Source organism: Diceros bicornis, chromosome 13 (assembly GCF_020826845.1).
Source record: "Diceros bicornis minor isolate mBicDic1 chromosome 13, mDicBic1.mat.cur, whole genome shotgun sequence".
Taxonomy (NCBI): Eukaryota; Metazoa; Chordata; class Mammalia; order Perissodactyla; family Rhinocerotidae; genus Diceros; species Diceros bicornis.
In genome coordinates, this window is record NC_080752.1 from 50,307,411 (window position 1) to 50,316,192 (window position 8,782).

Genomic DNA, 8,782 nt, shown 5'->3' on the forward strand with positions numbered 1-8,782 from the left:
AACAAACAAAAAACACCACACCTCAGTAACCTTGTATGCTGCATTATGTAATAATGATAGTAAAATTATATTGTTTGGAGTGTACTGTGTCTGTTTGCAAATATACATGCACATTAAACTTTTTCATTTTTATAATGTCTTAATAGCAATTATGAGTTTATTTTTTATATTAATTTTTCTATTGTGATGTTTATATTTATTGGCAATTTGTGTGCAACTTTTATATTTTGCTTAGATGTTGGTTTTAAGGTATTTTATTTTTATAGATATTTCTAGTGTTTCCTCTTTCTTTGTAATATTAGCAAAGATTGAGATGGAATGTTAATATACCAACCAAACTACTAGTTCCATAAAGTCTAGAGTTTGGATTTTTACCAATAAACCATTAACACTATTTTCTAACTTAGAATATTTAATATTGTTTATATAGTGGGCATTAAAGACAGTCTTTAGACAGATTTCTAAATGTGGAGGGGAGGTGGGGCTTTTCTATAAGTTAGATTTCTTTCCCTTAAGTAGCAAACTAACACTAACAGATTGGATTTAATATACCTGATCTACATTTCTGGGGCAACTTGTCAAATAAATGATTGTTACATTTCTTTTTTTAACTTCAGCTACATTAGAAACTGCTTAAATGGTCACATCATTCAGCATTAGGATTATGATACCATTTTTATAGACCTGGAAAACAAATAGCAAATGATCCAGAAGTCACTGATACTTGACTTTGAAATAGGATTTTTTTTCCCCCATAATAATATTATATGGAAAATTTGCTACCCTGATCTTTTCTCCTGCATACTTTTAAAGTTGATTCAACCCTGAGCATCAGTAAAGAAACAGAGTTGAAGTGGCTAGATAAAGCCAGGGATAAAGACTGATTAATATAGTATTTCAGTTAATTAAACATTTAAATAATAATTTATGAATGTAAATCAATTGGAAGGCAGTGAAAAGTATGATTATAGAATATTCACTTCAAATATATATGGTCCCTCCAGTTTCCTAATGAATAGATCAGGATTATATTGGCACACTTTTTATAAAGGTATGTGGAAAAAGTGAATTCTTTTAAACAGGTAAAATATTTCTATTGTATTTTTACACTGTGAATTTGCTTGGTAAGCCATTTTCCTGTAAGAGATTAAAAGATAAACTGTATCCCATTCTCTGAGTTTTAAATTCTAAATTATCAAGGCTCGGTGTATGACATTTTGCTGTACTATAATCTGTTTTTCCACTGAGGGGGGGTAAATGAGAAAGTTTCAAGTAATTATAATTGGGAAAAAGTTATTTTTATATCCTGTAAAATTTTACAGCTTAAAGTGAATCAGCACATGATTTCCTATAGACATTGGCCATATCATTTCTTTGTGTATTTTTGTTAGTTACAGTAGTTTTTTTAAATAATATATTATTCTGAACTACTTCCTTCACCCCCACATCAAGTATTAATTGAAGATTGGTATTCTGATTATAGGAATTTGTTGCTACCAAATATGTTTCAAGCAGTCAGATATATTTTTGTTGCAAGCATATGCCCCCCTCTTAAGGATATTTATTGTGCTTATAACTTGATTAGTTTTATTCATTATGTTTCAACACTGTCCTAGGTTGACAGGCATATATTCTTGTAGACCAACATTTTTAAGGCAGCCTCGAGTAGAAATAGTCCTTTATTTCTTTTTTTCCTTCTGAAAGCTCATAGGAACCTGACACATAGAGCTTCTCTTGCTTTTATAACTGGCCCCGTAAATTAAGGTACCTGGCATCAGTACTGAATTACCACGATAAAGCACTTGGTGGCTTGTTCATGTTTATAGTCCACCTCTTAAGAAAGAAATATTTGTGCAGTAATAGTTCATCCCAAAAAAGAACTGTCATGAACAGTTCTTCTATGAGTAGAAAACAGATGGGAGTGTTGGTCATCAGAATTGTGCTTTTTTTTTTGGTTTTATTATTTCAAAAAAATTGACTGATGCACATCTATAATTTTATATTTGAAGTTTAAGAGGCTGTGCCAGAGACTAGAGAAGGAGATTACTCTGGTATTTAATACCTAAAACTTTCCATCTTTATTTACCTCATGGCTTTAGTTGGAAGGATTTGGCCTTTTAATAATATCTTTAGAACCAAAGAAGGAAAGACTCTACAAAAAATGTTGCAGATGTGACTCTATCTTTATTATAAGAATCTATGGAAACAGGAGGTCTTTGTAAAGAAACAGACTAGTGGGATTGTGAGGGTATGTAGTGACGGGGGAAATGAAGAGATTTCTCTGCTGGATCCTTGGACAGAAACCTTACTATTGTTTAATATTTGTCTAGTTCTCACAACCACATTGTAAAAGAGGGACTGTTACTGTTTGAACCTACAGAAGAGACCCAAGAAGAGTGCCTCTGTAACCTAACTTTACTATATGTTGTTGTCCCAGACCTAAAGCTGCATCTGTTCTCATTAAATTAGAGAAGTCTTGGAAGTTGCTTCCGAATTATAATAAAAAAATTAAATGAAGTATTTATCCTTAGAGCCATGGCATTGCCATCAACATGGCTTTTCCAGCTTTTCCCTTTACATAGAAAACACCAACCAGAGCCTTTCCAGACAAGGTAGTCTTTCCTGTAAAGAAAATGTTTTTGGTGAAAGATTTTGAAAAAACACTGGTAGATTGTAATGAAGGGGGAATTTTGCCTAACGTAGACAGTCCAGCCAGGTTAATGGATACAATTTGGTCCCAAGAGTTTAACAAGAGGAAGCTTTGGTTTTGGTAGCAACAAACTTGGATCTCTGATGGTAATTAACTCCAGAAAGCTCTCTGTTTCACAGAAAGGGAATGATCTCATAGTATTTATGATGACCCTGCAAATGTGCATATGCTCTTTTTCTAATTCAAAAACCAGAAACAGCAAGCACTGACTGAAATCTTCTAATAGTTTGGCCCTACAAGATTTTTAAAACGTTTTTCAGGAGCTTTCTCATTTCTTAGCCCAGGGTACAACCCCTTTCTCCTCTTTAAAAAAGAAGAGGAGGAAAAGAAAAAGGCAGTTTTTAGAGGCAGATTTAGAGGCAGTTTATATAGAATTCTACTATGAGTAAATAATAGTCTTTAAAATAGTTGGGGAAGGAGGATCACATGCCACAAGTTATAGCTTGATTGAGAGACTATTTGAGCACTTTTTTCATGTTTAGGTTCTAAGGTTTTTCCTTTGACATACCATTCTTTGATTTACTTGAGTGCCATCATTCTGTTTTGTGATATAATCAGTGTTTTATGCATTTATGAATCGTGCAGTTCTTCTCACCCCTACACACACACACACACACACAAACACACACACACACACACAGTTAAAAAGGGGGAGAGAGAAAGCAAAAAAGATACAATGAGAATCATTAGAATGTAACTTTAGTTAATATAGATGGAAAGAAATCCTAACCCGGTTAAATGAGAATTAAGATCGAAAGTGTTAATGCTGCAGGTATTATCTCTAGCCATAGAATTTTTTGCTAACTATAGAGTGATAATGTGAACAGAATATATATCTGAAATATGAAGTTATAGCAAAGTGAGAAAAGAAAATTACTCTTGAAAGTAATGTTTTAACCTCTGCAACAGAGATCCCCACGTTCTTAAGGAAAATTAGTACAGCTTCTGGCTTTAGTGAATCAGACTCTGATTTAAACTTTAAAAGGTTTGTGACTTTTATTCTGACACGTCTTAAATATAAAAATTATGCAGAATGAACACTTAAAGACTGTTCTTTCCTCTTAATTTACATATTGATTTATTCAGACTTGAGTTATATAGATCTCTCTCTCACATATGCCTCTTGGTGTGTACAAAATGCTATATAAAAAACATTTTTTTAACTCAACCCACTTCCTAGTCAAGCCTGAGCGGTAAAGGAGAAGGCATAGGTGTTTTCCAATGCAGGAACTTTTTAGAGGATCACAACTGGAAAAGACCGTTGAGAATTGTTGCCTTTGGAAGTAGAAAGAGCTCTAAAACAGGAGCCAGAGCCTTGCGATTCATTCAGAGCTCTACCACTAATTTGCTCTGCGTCCTTAGGCAATTTCCTTAATCTCTCCGTGCCTAGTTCTCCTTGTAAAATGGTAGTGATAATACCTGCCCTCACCTACCTCACACAGTTGTAAGAATAGGATAATGTTTGTGACAGTGCATGAGTTCTCCAAAAGAAAAGCTATCCAGAAGTTCAAGATAATAAAGTATTGTTGTATGAAGGGTTCATTTCCAGTTTGCCTCTATGAAAATATCTTTATCGTAGAGCATTTTATCAAACAGGTATAAGAGAAACTTAGGCCTTTTCATGGTATGGTGTTCACGTACAAATGGATCCTGTTCTGTTTCTCCCCTGTCAGATAGCCAGTGCACAGGCTGAACTTCTCTTTATAATAATCCTTGGAACTTCTCTTTATAATAATCCTTGGCAAAACTGTAACTTCAAAAACCAAACTCCTTTTAGCGGTGCTATGGCAGCTGCGATTGTATTTTGAGTTAGATTAACGTGGTGAAACCATCAGATAATCAGAAATTAACTTTGCCTTTAGCCTTCGGGTATTTTTGCTACATATTGGCATCAGAGGCTGTTGTGCAACCAGATAGTTAATCCCTTTGTTTCTTGGCAGATTTTTGGTATCTTTTTTTGGAGTAGGGGCTTAGGTTTTAAGAAAGAGTGCTCATTTCACTTATCACTTTGCAGAGTTGAGCCTTGCTTTCCAATAACCATGCACCTGTAAAAGTTAAAATATAGTAAAAGGTTTTTTTCATTTTAATTCAATTCTGAGCATGTACAGGTGATATCAGGAAGCCTGTTGGTGTCTGACCCAGTTATCTTTATGGATCATGGGCAGAACCTTACATTTTGACAAGCTGACCCATTTCTATGGGGGGAAGGCGCTCCCGTTTCTAGGAAATAGCAAAGGGCACATCACCACAGGTTGTGTAAGCGATGCATTGTTGCAGCAGACAAATTTGGTTTTTTGTTTTGGGGTTTTGTCTTTTTAAGAAAAAAGGATGTATTTTAGGTACACAGGGTGTGGATGCATTCAGCGTTCATTTTGCCTCTTTGTAGATGCTGAGCTCCCCTCGCTGCAGGCAGTTGGGTTTTCCACCTCATCACCAACATAGCGGTATCTGTCTTAGTTTTATAGGCTAAGGAGAATTGCAAATACTCAGTGAAAGTGAAAAGTTGGAGAGATTCATGCTTGGAAAATGAACAAAAAATCCACCTTGCTGAGTGAGATAGCTAAGAACATTGATATATCAGGAATACTTTTAAATAATTTTTGCTGTAATGTGTAGCTTTAATGTCTCTCTTGAGTTATGGACCCATAAAAGTATTACTGTATCTTGTGAATAAAGATCATTCTTGTGGACTAGTATATGGATGCATTCATAGGCTGTGGGAAGCAGTGGTGTGTGTGGGTGTGTGTGTATAAAGATTCTATGTTTCTAACACTGTGTGTATTACCCAAGTTGATACAGAAAAAAAAAATGTGTTTCTTTAGTGTTTTAGGGACTAAAATTGTAATATAGCCATTCCAGTGTAATCTGACCACTCACTCTAGAGAACATTTATATTACACCCAAATGCACACCCCTGAAGCGTTGCTAACTGCTCCCACTTTAGATAATTGCTGCTTTTTTTTTAACCCTAAGTAATGGAGGAGGAAACAGCACTCTTTTTAAAGGGGCTTTTCTGAACAGTAAAATGTAAATAGAGGACATGTGGGGAGGGTGGGGCCACCTGCAAATGTCTTGCAGATGGGCAAATAGCCTTTTAAATTTTACTTTTCGACCATCTTGACCGTGTGTGCCTATTTGTATTGCAGATGTGAACTATTTTTGGGGGTTAATATCAGTATGTTTTGAAACTGAATTATTACAAATAAAATCCGAGTAACCTCTTTCTCCATCCTCGTTTTCCACACCAACTATTCTTGCCAAATATTTCTACTGATACCAAGTTTCAGCGTGGTAAAATGATGGACTCTCAAACCTCCTTCCTCATCTTCCCTACCTTTCTTAAAACTGACCTGGCCTTATATTTTTTGTTGGCTTTTCATAAGTAAGAACCATTTACTGTAGTAATTTAAGGAGGACTGCAGAATTTCAAAATGTTTATCTATAAAAATATAAGCGTTCCTTTGTTAATGTTTGGTTACACAGTAACATCAGTTAAAACAATGGAATGAGTCTGAGTTTGTAATATGCCATAGGACCAGATAAGATCTTGAAGGACACTAAACTTGACTGCCACATTTTATTAAGAGGAAATTGGAACTTTATATGGTGGGGGTGGGAGCAAGTCTGTGATATATATGTAATCACTGTATAATTAGAAACACCAAATGCTGAATCCTATCACTGTGTACTTGGGGGCCAGGCTTTGGATTTGGTTGTCATTTTAATTCCTTGAAGATTATGTAATTATGATGAGCAGAGGCAAATAAAGTTTTTAAACAAAAGTGCTTTTTTTTGGTATTTAAAGTTTGGTAGTAAGTTTTCTACTTTCAGTTAAATTATCTTCCCCCCAAAAATTACTACAGAAAACTTAAGGTTGCGATTGAGATGCTTGAACAAGCCGCTTTTTAAGCAGTTCAATCACTTATAATATTTTATGTTAAAGAGGTCATAATTCTTTCTGAGCCAAACTGTCACTAAAATGTCTTGTGACAGAACCACTTTTTTCTGCCATTCTGCATATTGGAAGGGTTCTATGTTGTATTTGTTTTCAATCCTTGGTTTAAAGAAAAATAATGGTTTTAGTGTTGCTTAGCTTCAGTTTGAAGTGTTAACTTTCACTAATGACTGCAATAAAAAGAAAAGCTTTGCTCCAAACTTTCTGTTGTGTGGTCATCATTATAGCTCTGCAGGCTTAGGTAAAGGGAGCCAGTGTGATACAGTGGAAAGAAAGAATTTAGGCCTTAAGAGTCGTGAAGTCCTGGGTTCAAACCTGGACTGCATGACACTCTGGACAAGTTCCTGGATGCTTCTAAGTCTCAGGTTCCTCTGCTATAAGATGATAGTAGGGCTGTTGGGACATTAAATGAGATAATATGTGGAAAGTACCTAATAATGCTGGGCATGTGGATGGAGCTCAGGTTTTAAAGAGGTTCTTCCCCCCACCTACATTTTCCCTTAAATAAAAGACATTGGGTGGAGTGGAAAGAGGGGAAGGCAAGAAGCCAGGCTTAGAAACTCTGCTAGCCAGTGAAAGAATTGTAGAACAGGTAGGAAAAAAAGAAACTGAAATGAACTGGGGGAATCTTCACAGGCCCAGGAGTGCATACACAGCCCAGGTATGATAGACAAGAAAACACTGGACTAAAACTTTGGAAACCAGCTCTCAACTGGTTAACTGTCACAACTGTATAAATTCAGGTATATCACTTCTCTTCTGCTATAAAAATAGAAGTTTTTGGACTAAAATGAGAGGTCTCGAGTTGGCAAGCCAATTTCAGCCTGCGAATAATTTTTGGTGTTTAAAATAAGTTGCTGGGCCGGCCCCGTGGCTTAGAGGTTAAGTGCGCGCGCTCCGCTGCTGGCGGCCTGGGTTCGGATCCCGGCGCGCATCAACACACTGCTTCTCCGGCCATGCTGAGGCCGCGTCCCACATACAGCAACTAGAAGGATGTGCAACTATGACGTACAGCTATCTACTGGGGCTTTGGGGGGAAAAATAAATAAATAAAATCTTTAAAAAAAAAAAAGTTGCTAACATTTAAAAAAATCAGAAGATCTCCCATAAAAATCCAGACTTTTGTCTTCCCTTGAAAAGTGAGGAGATTCAGCAACTTCGTGGTATCCCTTTCAGTATTCCTTCACGGCTGCCATCAGGGGAAGCTCAGTGGTGGTCACCCCCTTTGAGCGGGACAGACTTTCGCCACAGCCCCCAGCACTCTTTGCCCAGCTTGTGCAGGCACTTGTTCTTTGCCATCGCTGGACTCAAAGGAACCCTAGTGTGAGGTGAGGCCTCCAACCAATACAGGAATTCCTTGGAGGACATGCTTCTTACCTGGGGGTAACTCACTGCTTTGAAGCAGTCCAGCCTAAATATTAAAAACATGTCCCTTCATAATTTCCATTTACCCTATTTATGTTCTCCAGAACATCATAGAATTAAGTCTAATCCCTTCTTGCTATTACATATACCCCATCCCAGTCTTCTCCCAGCTACATGTGCCCGGACCCTGTACAACCCCTAACAGTATAATTGGTGTTCTTCAAGGTTCTTGTTATGCTAAAGAAGTACTAGTTAGCTTATGAACAAATACTGATGGGTGGTTTTGTGTGTGTGTGAGGAAGATTGGCCTGAGCTAACCTGTTGCCAATCTTCTTCTTTTTGCTTGAGGAAGATTGTCCTTGAGCTAACATCTGGGCCAATCTTCCTCTATTTTGTATATGGGACACCGCTGCAGCATGGCTTGGGAGCAGTGTAGGTCCGTACCCGGGATCCAAACCCACGAACCCCAGGCAGCCGAAGCAGAGCATGCGAACTTAACCACTACACCACTAGGCTGGCCCCCATTGGTTTTTTTTTAGACTTATACAATATGTGTCAGTTGATAAATTTGACAAATTGACTCTAATGTCAGTCTGCCCAGTAACTACACTGGGATAGAAAAATTCAAAAAACATCAATAATTATACCCAAATTCATACCATTAAATGGGGGAAATATGTGTAACAGTGACACTAAGGCCATGCTCTGAAAAATCAGAGGCTGTAGGGCAGATAACTGTGGTACCAGAAAAG